Raw genomic sequence first — 17,066 nt, 5'->3', positions numbered from 1 at the left:
ATTTATGCGATGCGATGGAGTTCGCGTCGCAATCTCGTAGTTTATCATTTTTACTCATAAGGAAATGTCCTATCCTTCTTTGTGCGATGCGATGTTTCTTAAGGAGTAAGATATATGAGCACTAATTGATTTTTTTGAATTTTTTGACTAAGGGTCCCCACTTACCTAGTGTTATTGCTAATACTAAATAAGGAGGGGGGTTGTTGGTGGCCACAACAATACCCTAGATGCTATTATAGGAGGGGGGAAAACTGATGAAGATGGCCTGATTGATCAAATCCTCCAGAATCAACTCCCCAACACCATGTCTCTTTATGAGTTAGTAAAGAAATATGAAGATAACCTTTGGACTGATTTGTGTCTAGCTAACTGAAGTCCTACTCATGTCAAAATGATAGAATTCAGCCCAGCTAAAACATTGAAAATCAACCCCACTCTCTACACATAAGGAAAAGGAGTTATGTGACAGGCTAAGAGAGCACTTGGATGCATTTTCTTGGAGTTATAAGGAAATGAAGGGAGTGCACCCTTTGGTGTGTACTCACCACATTTATATCAAGGAAGTCTGCAATCTAGTGCGCCAACCTCAGAGGAGAATGAACCCATCCCTTAAAGACATAGTTAAAGAAGAACTACAGAAGTTGTTGGATGCAGGGTTCATTTACCCCATCTCAGATAGTGAGTGGGTGTCTCCTCTAGTTTTGGTCCCAAAGAAGAATGGAAAATGGAGGATCTATGTGGACTACAGAGAGTTAAACAAAGCCACTAAAAAATACCATTTCCCTCTACCTTTCATTGATCAAGTCTTGGATGGTCTTGCAAGAAATAAGCTCTTCTCTTTCCTGGATGGATTCAGTGGTTATAATCAGATCCAGATCAGCCTAGAGGAACAAGATAAAACCACATTCAGTTGTCCTTGTGGTACCTTTTCTTACAGGGTCCTACCTTTTGGATTATGTAATGCCCCTTCCACTTTTCAAAGAGAAGTCCTGAGCATCTTTGTTGAGTTATTCCATGACTCTGTAGAAATCTATATGGATGACTTCAATCCCTATGGGGGTGACTTCCCGGAGGCTCTCTCCAACTTGGGGAAAGTATTGAAGAAATGCATTGAAATTAACCTACCTTTGCCCTGAGAAGTGTGACTTCCTGATGAATGCAGGCACTGTTACTTGTCACTCAATATCCTAGGAAGGACTGCAAGTGGACCCAAATAAAATTGCTACCATAAAGAGGGTCCCTACTCCTCAGAAGCAGAAGGATGTCAGAAGTTTCTTAGGCTTTGCTGGATACTATAGGATATTCATAAAGGATTTCATCAAAGAAACCTCACCATTTTTTGGACTACTAGCCAAGGACTCTTAATTTTGTTGGTCAGAAAGCTACCAAGAGGCCCTAGAAACCTTAAAGGATAAGTTGACTACTGCACCCATACTTCGAGGCCAAAATTGGGCTCTTCCTTTCCACATCCAAGCTGATGCCTATGCCAAACCTATAGGAGCATCTCTAGGCTATATATATGACAAGTTTCCTTATGCAATTTACTTCATTAGCAAAAATATGTCCAACGTTGAATAGAGCTATATCGTGACTAAAAAAGAGCTCGTAGTTGGTGTCCATTCCTTGAAAAATTTTAGAAACTACATCATTGGTTACCAGACCTTTGTACATACTGACCATGCTGCTATCAAATATTTTATGAACAAGTCTAATGTGAATGCCAGAATTGTTAGACGACTACTTTTATTACAACAGTTTGATCTAACTATCATTGATAATCCTAGTAGAGAAAATGTAGTTGCAATTTTTTTGTCTAGAATTGCTTTTCCTGCAGGTGAGGAAGGAATGGTTGATGATCAGCTTCCATTTAAGAATTTATTTTCTATTTTAGTTTTCTCTCCATGGTTTTCTAACATAGCCAACTACCTAGTGGCTTCATAGCTCCCTCCAAATCTGTCCTCCAAGGAAAAAAGAAGAATTGTAAAAAGAGCACCCCATTCACTTGGATTGGGGGCAATCTCTTCAAGTTAGGCCCAAATCAAATTTTGAGGAGATGTGTTAGGGAGGAGGAAGTCTTTGACATCCTTCTGGCCTGTCATAATGGGCCTTGTGGAGGTCACTTTGCAGCCAAGAGGACAACCTTCAAGGTACTGCAAGCTAGATACTACTAGCCCACTCTCCACCAAGATGCAAGAAGATACACTAGTCAATGTGATCAGTGCCAGAGAATGGGGAAACCTATTCCCAATGATGAAATTCCTTTTCAACCTCAAGTGACTCTAGAACCATTTGATATGTGGGGCATGGATTTAATTGGGCCCATTGATCCACCATTAGGGGAAAAAGGTACATAATTGTATGCACTGATTATTTGACAAAGTGGGCTGAGACCAAGGCTGTCAAGGTAGCAATAAAAGAGAAAGTGACTGAGTTGTTAAGGGAGAATGTATTTTACAAGTTTGGGTACCCTAGAGAACTAGTCACTGATTAGGGATCTCAATTCACATCACACCTAATTGAGAATTTTTTGAGGAAACATAAGATCAAACACATGAAGTCAATTGCTTATCATCCTCAGGCCAATGGACAAGTAGAGGTTACTAACAGAGCATTGGAAAGCATCCTCACCAAGGTTGTGAGAAGCAACATAAAATATTGGGCTGACAGACTAGTGGAGGCCACTTGGGCCTATAATACAACTTGGAAGACAACCACTGGCTTCACCCCTTATGACTTGGTTTATGGAAAGAAGGCTCTACTCTCCATTGAGTTTGAGTACAACACTTTGAGAATGGTAGCATAGTTGGATTTGGATGTTACAAAGGAAAAGCAGGAGAGGCTACTCTAGCTCAATGGTTTGGATGAATTCAGGATGCAGGCCCTCCTACACACTGAAGTTATTCAAGTACAGAGAAAGGTTTGGCATGACAAAAACATCAAGGACAAAGTTTTTCAAGAAGGATATTGGGCTCTGCTATATGACTCCAGGTTCAAGGACTTCAAAGGAAAATTGATGACCAGGTGGTTGGGCCCATATATGATAGAAAAGTTCCATGACAATGGGGTTGTGCAAATCAGGACCATTGATGAAGAAGGTATCCCCTTGCTTGTCAATGGGTATAGATTGAAAGTATATAAAATACCTCTGTTAGGGAGGAGTTCATCAGCACCATCAGTAAGGAAGTGAATGTGATTGGAAGTGTCTCAGCTTCCAGCTCACCCAATTCTTGAAGACTATTTTTATTTTTGAAAAAAAAAGAAAAAAAAAAAGAAAAAAAATAAGGGACCTAGGTGAAAACCTCTATGAGGCACCTGAGGCCAACTCTTGGGTTGAAAACCTCCTTGAGGCAACCTAGGAGTGAAAAAAGGAAAATAAAAAGATCCCTGGGTGAAAACCTCCCTTGAGGTGCCTAGGGAAAGCATACAGGCTGAAAACCTCCTTTGGGGTGGCTTGTGTGTCTTTGAAAAAAAGAAGAAGAAAAAAACAAAAATGCCATGGCAAGGACCTCAAACCTGCCCACTAATAAAATTCTGTGATTTTGCAGGTTTTTAAAGACAACAAAGGACTCAAAGTTATAGGGACAAAAAGCCAAGAATCACCTCAATTCTTCCTCCATCCACTTCATCTCATGCATGCCTACCATGTCCCCATAATCCATTTCCACTTTCAGGCATAAAAAATTAATTTTTGAGCAGTTTCCTAGCTTTCTACAGGATGTTCTGTAGCTACTACAGGAAGATCATGTAGTACTACATGATGTCCTGAAATACTACAGGAAAGGGTTCCCGATTGGAAAACAATGATGTAGACCTATTTTAGGTTAAAAAATTACCCTACACCTCACCATCTCTCACCCAACATCCACTCATATCCATACCTACCCGTGTGCCCATAAGATATATATATATATATATATATATATATATATATATATATATATATATATATATACAAAAAAATGGGGAGAATCTAGAGGACATGTCATCATTGGCCTCATTCACCCATCATTCCATATTCTTCATCACCATTTATCAACTCCTACAATGCCACCCAGCCTCACTCTAAGTGGAGAAAACAAAAAAATGATGAAGAAAAGGCAGCTACATGATCTCTTGTAGCAGCCTACATTATAACTGCAACAAGCCATTGCTGCATTCTCCTTCACCACCAATGAAAATAGGGGGCTCCAGAATCTCTACAAGCCTTGTGCCTCTTGTCTAGAGCTCAAAAATAGTAGCAACAATGCCAAGCACCCGCACACAAGAAAAAACTAGAAGGCAGCTACATTAGGAGGAAGAAATCAACAAAAAATGACCAAAGGAGAGAACTCACCTGAACAAGAAGCACATCAAGGTCATCCTCCAACATGCATAGAATAACAAAGGTAGGCATAGGTATGGAACCTCATCCAAACTCTTCCCTGAGTATGATATGCTAAAAGTGTAAGGAATGTGAAAAAGTTTTTTTATAAGCTGGAGGTGGCCAGTTAACTTGGCCACCCTCAGCTCGAAGACAAAAAGTAAACTCCCAGTCAACATGCCACATTGGAATGTCACATCAAGGAGCATCAATCGAAAAGGTGTTGATTTAGTTATGTTAGAGTGGGTGATAATTATGAGGGGAGGTTGCATGATCACCAATAGTGGGCCAATGGTCCCAATGAGGAAATCTCATACTACTTCCATCCAACACAACAATTCAAGGAATATACCATAAATAGAAAAAATTTCAAACTTTCATGCACTCATTATTCAATCGAGATCAGAGAGATTGGGACCACCTTGGAGATAAATCAAGGAAGTAAACATTGTTTTGGCCAACCTACAGGGAATAGAGCTGCATGAAACTACAGGAAACATAGGGAGGTATAGGAAGAACAGGAAATTCACAAGAAATCTGCAAGGGTGTTCCTAGAGTCCATTTGGTTAGCAATTCTCATCATTCAGAGAATCATAGTAAAAGGTAGGTGGCCCATCTCTCCTATGTTTTTGACTTGATAGCTAGGGAAGAAAGAAAGGGATAATTCAGAAATTTTCTAGTAATTATAGTGGCACTGGGATTTAGACAAAGTTTTGTGAAGTTTAAATAAAATTTTGGGGAGATGAGAAAGGGTAAAAATTCCAATCAACCACCAAAAATTCTAAACTCTCGGTCACCTTGAAATCACACTGGGGCTAGCCTACAAAACCTCTTACAATCAGCTAACTAGAGAAGAGAAATGGGAGCATGATTCAACAGAAGGGAAACCAAAGACACATCCAAGATCCACCTTCATCCCCATGTTGTAGATATATTCAGGAACCATCACTGGTTGGTATTCTTTGAGTTTCTTAGAGGGTATGATGATGATATAGCTTAGGAATTTTCCATGGCACTCAACCCTTAGGCTAGAACCAATGCTACTACTGTGTTAGGTTCCTATACTACTAGTGTAACCCCTTATTGTTATTAATGCAACCCCCTTATTGTATTATTGTGCCCATATAGTCCCCATGTTGTTATTATTATGCCCCATATAAGCCCACTATTTTTATTGTTGTGCCCCTACAATATTATTGTTATGTAGGCTTTGATTATATTGGGACCCCTTAGACTCCTATATATAGAAAGGAGGCCTTGTTATTTGTATCATCCAAGAATTTTTCATTTTTGTAATGTAAAGGAGATTTCCCCCTCAAAGAGGCTGATTTTGAAGTCATTGATCTATATTTTCTATCTTTTTTGTAGAAATTTTGAATAATTTAACACATATTCAACAGAGATTATCCTGATCATGTACTATTGCGGAAAACATACACAATACATAAGCTCCTCTACGTTGATCAACAATATAGCAGCATCAATAACAATAAAACATCAAGAGCATTCACACATTAACACAGTATGTATCACGGGGAAAGCATCTCGCTAAAAACCCCACACTATCTGTATATTAATGATTGAGTCATGTAACATTACACAGCATAATACTTCTCACAAGTATCTCCACCTCTGTTACACACAATACAGCTCAGATCTGATCTCCAAATCTCTTCCACTGCTTGCCTGCCTCCACTGCTCAATACCTGCTCTGAAAACTAATGAGAATTGCTTCCCAAACTCGATTTTCACCTGCAAAATAGTCACTCACTCTTTGTGGACGTGAGCAAAGGCTAAAATGTGGGCCAAATACGTGAGCAAACTCATTGGCATACTCAATCCTTTGATTGTGCAAGATCTGGTGCACAACTATAGTCACAACTGATAGCAATCTGATTCTCTACCACCTGTCCCTGTTGAACTGAACATGCACTGACATGCAACTGAGTTAACTGATGTATTCTTTAGTTGTATTATGAGTTAATAATTAGTTTAACAACTCATCATTAGTCTATCTGCAGTTAGACTAACTACAACCAGTTTAACTAAGTTAAACTGAACACAACTCCATCAACTGTACCTCCAGTCCACTAAACTCAACTCACTTGAGTTCTAACTGAAGTCATGCATGCAACAACTCAACTGACTCATAAGAAAAACGAATTTCCTTCTGACAGCTGCATGTGCCACTTCCGTAGCTCAAACTGAAGTGCTCCAAGAGAATAAGATTAAGTTTATAGTCCAAATATTATTGTGAGATAATAATATTTGACTTTTCTATTTTTGACAGCCAGTCTAAAAATAGACTTGATCACTCACACTGTGATCACTCACACTTTCATCAAAAATAGAAGTCCATCTATTTTCCCAACTTGATCAATCATCCATAAACATAGACATGATCCATATGTCTAAAAATAGACATAGTCTAAAAATAGACTTGCGCCAAAAATAGCCTGCGGGCCCACTTAGTGAAGGCGACTCTTTTCACTAAGCTCCATCATCTTGTTGCAATCTCAACACTCCCTCTCGACAAGTTATGGATTATCAGCAACCCCTATCCTGCCTCGGTGGTACTCGAATTTGCTCCTGGTGAGAGCCTTCGTCAGAATATCAGCATCCTGATCCTTCGTTGGAATGTACGAAAGTAACATGATCCTCCGCTGCACACAATCTCTGATATGATGGTACCTGATGTCAATATGTTTAGATCTATCATGAAATACAGGATTAGCCGAGAGTTTAATGCAACTCTGGTTATCACAGTAAATCATAGTAGGATCCAAATGAGAACCGAACAAACCAACCAGGATCGTCCTCATCCATATAGCCTCGCATGCAGCCAAACTTGCTGCCATATACTCGGCCTCCGCTGAACTGAGTGCCACAGATCTCTGCTTCCTGCTGTACCAAGAAACTGCTGTCGATCCGATACTGAAGACCCCTCCTGATGTGCTCTTTCTGTCTGTTGGGCTCCCTGCCCAATGTGCATCCGTGAAGCCACATAGCTTCACCTCATCCTCCTGTCTGTACCACAAACCATATCCCGATGTGCCTCTCAAGTAGCGCAATACATGCTTGCCCGCCTTCCAGAAGAGCTTGGTAGGCTTAACCATAGCTTGTGAAAGCTGGTTAACTGCATAGCATATATCAGGTCGTGTATTGACCAAATACATCAGCGACCCCACCAACTGTCGATAAACAGTGGCATCCACTTCTTCTCCCGAAGTGGCATCCTCCTTCCTCCAACCTCCAGGAAGAGGAGTATCAACAGGCTTGCAGCCATGCATGTTGAACTTCTCTAGTATCTCCCGAGCATACTTGCCCTGAGAAACAAACAGTCCACCACTGCGCTGCCATATTTCCAATCCTAGGAAATAGTGAAGGAGGCCCAAGTCCTTCATCTCAAACTCTGTAGCAAGATCCTTCTTGCATGACAGTATCAACAGCTCATCACCCGTTAGAATCAAATCATCAACATACAGTACAATGATAAGCAACTTACCCTCCACCACAATCTAGTATAGGTTCGGATCCGCCTCGCTCTTGGAGAATCCAAGTCCTGTGAAATAGCTGTCTATCCGTGTGTACCAAGCACGTGGTGCTTGCTTCAACCCATACAGCGCTCTCTTGAGCCTGCACACATGCGACTCGCTGCTGAAGACTTCAAAGCCTTCGGGTTGCTCAATGTACACCTCCTCCTCAATGACTCCGTTGAGGAACGCAGTCTTCACATCCATCTGATGAATGTGCCATCCCATCTGCGCTGAGAGAGCAAGAATCGTCCGTATGGAAGAATACCTTGCGACAGGTGCAAAGGTCTCCTCATAATCGATCCCCTCAATCTGTGAAAAGCCTCGGGCAACAAATCTTGCCTTGTACTTCTCCACACTCCCGTCAGCTGCCTGCTTAACTTTGTAGATCCATCTCGAACCCACCACTGATTTCCCTTCCGGTCTAGGAACAATCTCCCATGCACTGTTTCTGACAATAGAATCATACTCTTCCACCATGGCGTCTACCCATGCGGGATCCTCCACAGCTTCCTCAAAAGAGGATGGCTCAGTCACAACACACTTGCTCATAAGAGCCATGTATCCAGTGTACCGATCAGGTGACTGTCTCTGCCTGCGTTGCGCTGTAGGTGGTCCTACAACTTTCTCTGCATCTTGAGCCAGTCGCTCAGCTTCTGTCAAGCGCTTTCGCCCTCTGATGGTTGGCGCTGCATGAGTGGTCTCTTCCACTCCATGAACCTCGTCCTGTGGCTGATCCACGTCCTGAAGCTCATCCTTAGGAACTAATAGCTCCTCATCTGCATGCAAGTGTAGCTCCCTCTCAAGCGAACACTTCATGGCTTTCTCCTCCTGAAATTTTATATCCCGTCGCACAACAGTTTTACCACTATCTGGAAAATACACACGATAGTTGTGGGGCGTATCAGTGTACCCCACAAATATCCCAACCTCTGCAGTCGGTTCCAACTTCTTTCTGGCATCCTTCGTCACATGCATGTAAACGTTAGCACCAAAAATCCTCAAATGAGAAAGATCAGGCTTCTTACCAGAATAAGCCTCCTCGGGTGTACTCATGCCAAGTATCCTATGAGGACAACGGTTCTGCACATAAACTGCTGTATTGCATGCTTCCGCCCACAAGTGAAGGGGTAGGCCCTGATCATGCAACATTGCCCGTGCAGCACCCATAATCGTTCTGTTCTTCCGCTCAGCTACCCCGTTCTGCTGTGGGTTATGGGGAGCTATGAGCTCTCTACGAATCCCTTCTGCCTTGCAGAAATCCTTGAACTCGTCCGAGATGTATTCACCACCATTATCGCTCCTAAGAGCCTTCACCTTCTTCCCCGACTCCTTCTCGACCAGTGCTTTGAATTCACAGAACTTTGAATATGTCTCGCTCTTCTTCTGCATGAAGAAGATCCAGCACTTACGAGAGAAATCATCAACAAAAATCACATAATACCTGTGTTTTGCTGTCGAAGCAACTGAGAAAGGTCCACACACGTCTGTGTGAATTCTCTCAAGGATCGTCGTGGCGCGACTATCCTTCTCGTGAAAGGTGGCTTTCACAAACTTCCCCAAAGTACACCCCTTGCATTGATCTGACTGCGCAAGTGTGCCTTTAGGAAGCCCTGTAGTGATCTGCTGCAGTATCTTCAAGGCTCCATGGTGAAGGTGACCCAATCTCCTGTGCCACAACTCGCCATCATCCCGGCTCACCAATCCTTCTGCCTTGCCTGCCATTGCTGCGCATCCATCTACATGCAACTGATAAAGGTTCCTCACTCGAACCCCTATCTTCCGGGTCTCACCAGTTGTCTTGCTGCGCAGGAAGGCCTTTCCCTCGCTGAAAACAACATCATACCCCTTGTCTTCTAACATCGCCACTGAGATGAGATTCTTCTTCAATCCTGGAACATGCATGACTTCCTTCAATACAAAGGGTTTACCAAACTCCCTCTCAAAGGAAATGGTACCGATACCGGTCGCACTGTATCTACCATCATCGCCCATCTCGATGTGCACTCCAAGATCTTTGTCCTCTAGATCAGAGAACAAATCTCTATCTCCCGTCATGTGAAAAGATGCACCACTGTCCAAGAACCACACTGATCCCATCACACTTGAAACCAAGCATGCGATCAATGAAAAATCAAGCTCAAATTGAGAAGCTAAGGCCTCTCCCCTGCAGATCCAGCAGCTTGCTTGTTCTTCTTCTTCTGCGGACAATTTGTGGCATAGTGTCCATGCTGGTGACAGTGAAAACACTTCACCTTGGACATATCCTGCTTCTTGCCTTTCGCACCGGAATGAGAAGCTTTCTCGTTCTTCCCCTTCTTTGCTTTGGTAGCCAAAGCACAATTCTCTTCATCAGATACCTTTGATGAAGATCCATTCTCACCTTTATTGTTACTGAGTTTATCCTTGAGCGCCAGGTCGCTCTTGCTTTGGAATAACATTTGCAATCCGTTGAAAGACATTTCAACAACACTGCTGCAAATTCGATTTTCCACCAGCTCCAAACTCAACTGCTTCCGATCAACCCTCGCTTGATATCCTGTAAAAATCTCTTCTACAAATCAAGCTGCTCTGATACCATGTAGAAACTTTTTCTACAATTATCTAGCTCTGATACCATGTAGAAATTTTTTTTTTCTACAAATCATCTAGCTCTGATACCATGTAGAAATTTTGAATAATTTAACACATATTCAACAGAGATTATCCTGATCATGTACTATTGCGGAAAACATACACAATACATAAGCTCCTCTACGTTGATCAACAATATAGCAGCATCAATAACAATAAAACATCAAGAGCATTCACACATTAACACAGTATGTATCACGGGGAAAGCATCTCGCTAAAAACCCCACACTATCTGTATATTAATGATTGAGTCATGTAACATTACACAGCATAATACTTCTCACAAGTATCTCCACTTCTGTTACACACAATACAACTCAGATCTGATCTCCAAATCTCTTCCACTGCTTGCCTGCCTCCACTGCTCAATACCTGCTCTGAAAACTGATGAGAATTGCTTCCCAAACTCGATTTTCACCTGCAAAATAGTCACTCACTCTTTGTGGACGTGAGCAAAGGCTAAAATGTGGGCCAAATACGTGAGCAAACTCATTGGCATACTCAATCCTTTGATTGTGCAAGATCTGGTGCACAACTATAGTCACAACTGATAGCAATCTGATTCTCTACCACCTGTCCCTGTTGAACTGAACATGCACTGACATGCAACTGAGTTAACTGATGTATTCTTTAGTTGTATTATGAGTTAATAATTAGTTTAACAACTCATCATTAGTCTATCTGCAGTTAGACTAACTACAACCAGTTTAACTAAGTTAAACTGAACACAACTCCATCAACTGTACCTCCAGTCCACTAAACTCAACTCACTTGAGTTCTAACTGAAGTCATGCATGCAACAACTCAACTGACTCATAATAAAAATGAATTTCCTTCTGACAGCTGCATGTGCCACTTCCGTAGCTCAAACTGAAGTGCTCCAAGAGAATAAGATTAAGTTTATAGTCCAAATATTATTGTGAGATAATAATATTTGACTTTTCTATTTTTGACAGCCAGTCTAAAAATAGACTTGATCACTCACACTGTGATCACTCACACTTTCATCAAAAATAGAAGTCCATCTATTTTCCCAACTTGATCAATCATCCATAAACATAGACATGATCCATATGTCTAAAAATAGACATAGTCTAAAAATAGACTTGCGCCAAAAATAGCCTGCGGGCCCACTTAGTGAAGGCGACTCTTTTCACTAAGCTCCATCATCTTGTTGCAATCTCAACATTTTTGTGAGCTGATTTCATAACATTTGGTATTAGAGCTTTGGATTCTAGGGTTTCGCTGCTCCAAACAGGTCATCGTGGAATTTTAGATATAACTTTTTCTCTACAAAGTTTAAAAAGCTAAAAAGAAAACCCATTTGAGCTGAAAGCGTTCTTGAAACTTGGATCCAAATTTCAGATCTTGTCTCTCTATATGTTTGGAGATATGATCTGAGGAATTTAGGGTTTTTGAAAGCTCCAAAATTCCATCTCAAATAGGTCATCGTGGAATTTTTGCTATACTGTTGTTTTCTACAAAGGTTCAGACTCTGAAATTAAAACCCATTTGAGTCGAAATCTTTGTGAAGCTCGGGCCTGAATTAAAGATCTTGTCTCACTATATTTTCAGAGATATGGTCTAAGACATTTAGGGTTTTTGCAGGATCCCGAATTACATCCCAAATAGGTGACCTTGGGAAAATCGTCATACCTTTTTCTCTAAGTATAAAATTGAAATTTCATAAGATGTTATAGAAAGAGGATGGATTGTAATTTTATTTGTATTGTTTTTAGGTCTGAAGGTCGGAACAGTGACACATGGCACTTCGTACAAGTTCACTCTACTGAAAAAGTATATAATCAGTTCATCTTAGGAGATTAGGAATAACTCTTTCTTGGAGAATCCAATTCCGATCAGATTGGTGGCATTGGAAAGAGGACATAGAGGGATACCACAAGTCGCAATTTTAGATCTTGGAGATCCAAAATTTTATATATACAACATATTCAAGATCAAGATGCTAAAAGCATTAAAAAGAATGATTCAAATCAAGAAAATAGAAACACCTAGTCACGAAAATTGGAGGGATGATTTGAAGAATGTGATCAAAGATATGATCAATAAGATAAATGGTATAGAATAAAAATTGAATGGAAACCTGGAATATTTGAAGAAAGACATGGAAGTTTTGAAGGTAGGTGGGACAAAGTCACTACAAGAAAGGATTCCTAATGCCGAAAAGGTAGTAGAGGAAACTCTTGATGAGAAAAAAAGAAATGTTAATCATGATTTCATAGACTCTAACGTTGGATTGAAGACCCTCCAGATTCCAAATATAGATATGAGGAAATTTGATGGCAAGCATCCGGTAACTTGGATACTATAGATGGAGCAATATTTTGATCTACATGATGTGCGACTGCCACAAAACGTATGTATTGCATCTTTATATTTAGAACCGAATTAGTTTGTATGGTATAGAGGGATAGTTTCTCGTAAACAACTTGTCACCCGGTCAATTTTCAAGGAGGAAATGATAGCACATTATGAGGATACAAAGAGCAACACCTTCTTTAGCTAATTTGATAAATCTCAAACAAAAGGGTTCAATGCAAAAGCACATTAAGGACTTCCAAAAATTAAATATAAGGGTAAATGATATTCCAGAGAAGCATAGGATTGAAGTCTTCATAGGGAATTTAAATGATAACATCTAACATGAGGTTTGCCTTTGGGAACTTGATTCATTAGAGAAGGCATATAGGTTGGAAATTTTTTTTGAAAGCAAAATTATGGCAACAAGGAAGCCTACCACTCATAACTATAAAGATGGAAGTGTTATTTCTCCTAGCCTTTCACCACCTACAAGGTTGACACCACTACAAATGGAAGAAAAAAGAGCAAAATGGATTTTTTTACAATTGTGATAAAAAATACACTAAAGGTCATAAGTGTGCTAAGAAGAAATTAATTTACATAGATGGGGAATAGGAGAAAGAAAACGAACAAGAAATGTCAAAAGAGGAGGATATACACGAAGAACCAATCCCAGAGAAAGAAGAAATGAATCTGACCATATCTTGTAATGCATTGACAGGAATTACCACTCCTCAAACTCTCAATATAGAAGGGCATATCGAGAAGAAAAAGGTAATAATGTTGATTGATTCGTGTAGTAGCCATAATTTTATTCATTGTAAGATAGCCAAGGAATTGAATTGCTTCGTATATCCAGCACCATAGTATCAAGTAATGGTTGAAAATGGAGGAACCATAAATTTCTTTGGAAAGTGCCATAATATCAAGCTATCCATGGGAGAATATGTCTTGAATAGTCCAATGCTTTCGATTCTAATGGGTGGTGCTGATGTTGTACTAGGAGTCCAATGGCTACAATCTTTGGGTACAATAGCTTTTAATTTTCAAGAAATCTTCTTGAATTTTTTTTGGGAGGGAAAGGAAGTTGAATTAAGGGGTATCGCAGGGAAACTGAGAAAGATAATCAACTCTAACAACATGAGAGATCTTCTAAAGAAAGAACAATGGGGCCTAATTGGACAATTATGTTCACTAGAGGTTCCCACATCGAAATCATCTATTTCTCCATATCTACAAAATGTTTTGGGCAATCATTCCAAATTATTTGAGACTCCCAAAGACCTCCCACCTATTCGTGATCATGATCATGCTATTCATTTGATTCCAGGAAGTGTTCCCCCAAACATCCGTCCTTACAGATATCCATATGCCCAAAAGAGTGAAATTGAACGTATGGTTGTAGAAATGCTAGAGGTTGGTATAATTCAACCTATTCAATGTTCTTTCTCTTCTCCAGTGGTATTGGTACACAAGAAGGATGGATCATGGCACATGCGTCTGGATTATAGGGATCTCAACAAGCTTACTATTAAAGATAAATTTCCCTTTCCTGTCATTGATGAATTACATGGAGAAATTTACTTCACCAAGTTGAATCTTCGTTTAAGATATCATCAAATCAGAATGAAGAATGAAGACATTCTAGAAACAGAATTTAGATCTGAAGAGGGTCATTATACTTTTTTGTCATGCATTTTGGCCTTACCAATGCACCTTCTACATTTCAAGTTTTGGTGAATTCCATTTTCAAACCTTTCCTTAGAAAATTTGTGTTAGTATTTTTTAATGATATAATAATCTATAGAAATTCTTGGAACGATCATGTTCAACATGTTGACAGGGTGCTCAAACTATTAGAGGAGAAACAATTATATGCAAAAAGATCCAATGTTTCTTTGGAGTACAAGAGGTGGATTATTTGGGTACTAAGTTAGCTTATAGCTCATCTTATCATCCTCAATCTGATGGGTAAAATGAGATAGTGAACAAATGTTTTGAAGGATATCTTCATTTCTTTGTTTCTGATAAACATACACAATGGGTCAAGTGGTTTCCTTTGGCTGTATGGTAGCATAACACTTCCTTCGATACCGCAACAAAAATGACCCCATTTATGGAACTTTATGGATATCATCCACCATCCAACACATCATATTTAAAAGAAAATTCTAAGGTTCAAACAATGGAATATCACATCAAGCATCAACAACAAGTTCTCAAAATCTTAAAGGATGACCTCACTTTGGCGCACAATAGAAGGAAACGACATGTAGATCAACATCGCAGTGAAATAAGTTTTGATGTAGGTGACTGGGTATTTCTACGACTGCAACCATATAGAAAAATGTCCCTCAAGCAAGTTAAGAAGGATAATAATTATCACCAAAGTATTATGGTCTATAAAAGGTGTTACAAAATATTGTTACTATGGCATACAAATTGGAGCTTCCTGCATCTTCCCGAGTGCACCCAATTTTCCATGTTTCATGGTTAAAGAAGCTTATAAGTGAGAAGATCCCAGTTCAAACAATATTGACAGAACTTGACGAGGAAGGAAAAGTCATATTGGAACCAGAAGCAGTCACAAAAACAAGAAATTGATAGCTATGAAATCAATCAATGTTAGAGTATCTCATCAAGTGGAAGAACTTACTCGCTCAAGATTCCACATGGGAGGATGAGAATTTTATACAGAAGAATCCAGAACTACTCAAGCATTGAGGACAACACTCTTTGAAGGACGGGGGCATGTTAGGTCCCTATACTAATAGTGTTACCCCTTATTGTTATTAGTGCAACCCCCTTATTGTATTATTGTGCCCATATAGTCCTCATGTTGTTATTATTATGCCCCATAGAAGCCCACTATTGTTACAGTTGTGCCCTTACAATATTATTGTTATGTAGGCTCTGATTGTATTGGTACCCATTAGACTCCTATATATAGAAAGGAGGTCTTGTCATTTGTATTATCCAAGAATTGTTCGTTTGTGTAATGTAAAGGAGGTTGCCCCCTCGAAAAGGTTGATTTTGAAGTCATTGATCTATATTTTCTATCTTTTTGTGAGTTGGTTTCATAACATATTATGGTGATTATGGTGAGGGAGATATCAATTACAATCAACCCTGAGGTGATCAGCAGAGTCACCACACTTTCTCAAGGGGTGAAATGGATAAAGGAGGATAAGGCTAGCAACACTTTTTCTAAGAAAATCATTTTCCTAGAAGATGAAGAGCCAATTGAGGAAAAAAATGGGGTCAGAAGGGAGAGCCTTTCTTATCTTTGGAATGAGGTGAGCTATCACATTCTCAAATACATTTCTTATGAAGGGAGGCTCAATGTAGTCTATGGCTACCAATTTAAACTCCTCCATGAGTTGAGATTTGGAGAGGAGCTACCCATAAACCAAAGGCTTAGTGTGCCTTATTTCCTATTGCATTTAATGATAGACATGAGCCAAAAGGTACAAGAAAGGAAACATCAACAATTGACACATCATGGACTCATTAAGATAATACTAGAGGATGCCTTGAGCCAATTAAGAATTCCTATATTCTATGGTCCATATTTAGAGACATGGACAGAGAGGCTGTAATTGAAATCAAAGCCCTTGAACATGATAGGGACTCAACCTCTAGTGGTGAAGAGGAGGCAGGAGAAGAAGAGAAAGGTGAAGAGGAAGAGAAAAAGGAAGAGGCAAGCCCTAAGGAACACACCAAAGAAGGGGATAAATCTCCAAGGTTGGCCCCCGAGGCCACTAAGAAGGAGTTAGGTGCTACCTTGAATACCCTAAGCACACCCATAAAGTCAAAAGGGAAAAGACAGAGGCAGACTCACCTCTATTTCAAAACAAGAGGAAGCACCAGGATCAAGTAGGGGAGGCCACAAACACCCAAAATAAATTTATCTTTTGATCATTGCATAGCTTAGGGTTCATTGTTGAATAGATAATTGTTTATGATTTCTTGGAAGGACCTACAGTTTCCATTTTGTTTCTTGAGTTTGCTGTAGTTTAAGAAGGCATTTCATTTCTTAGATCTAGTCATTAGCCATCAATAAATCGGTTTTCTCAAATTCAACTCATATTTCCCCTTTTTATATGAATTTATGCATAAATGAAGAGAAGAATATGTTTTTTTGCAATGATTGTTGATCTGTAGGGAGGAACTCATACCACTAGCCTCATATAAGCCTTCTCCACCTTCTGCCAAGG

This window comes from Pinus tabuliformis, chromosome 9 (assembly GCF_031772625.1).
Source record: "Pinus tabuliformis cultivar Carrire ecotype Pingquan chromosome 9, CPIR1, whole genome shotgun sequence".
Lineage (NCBI taxonomy): Eukaryota > Viridiplantae > Streptophyta > Pinopsida > Pinales > Pinaceae > Pinus > Pinus tabuliformis.
Note: the sequence above shows the minus strand (reverse complement) of the source record.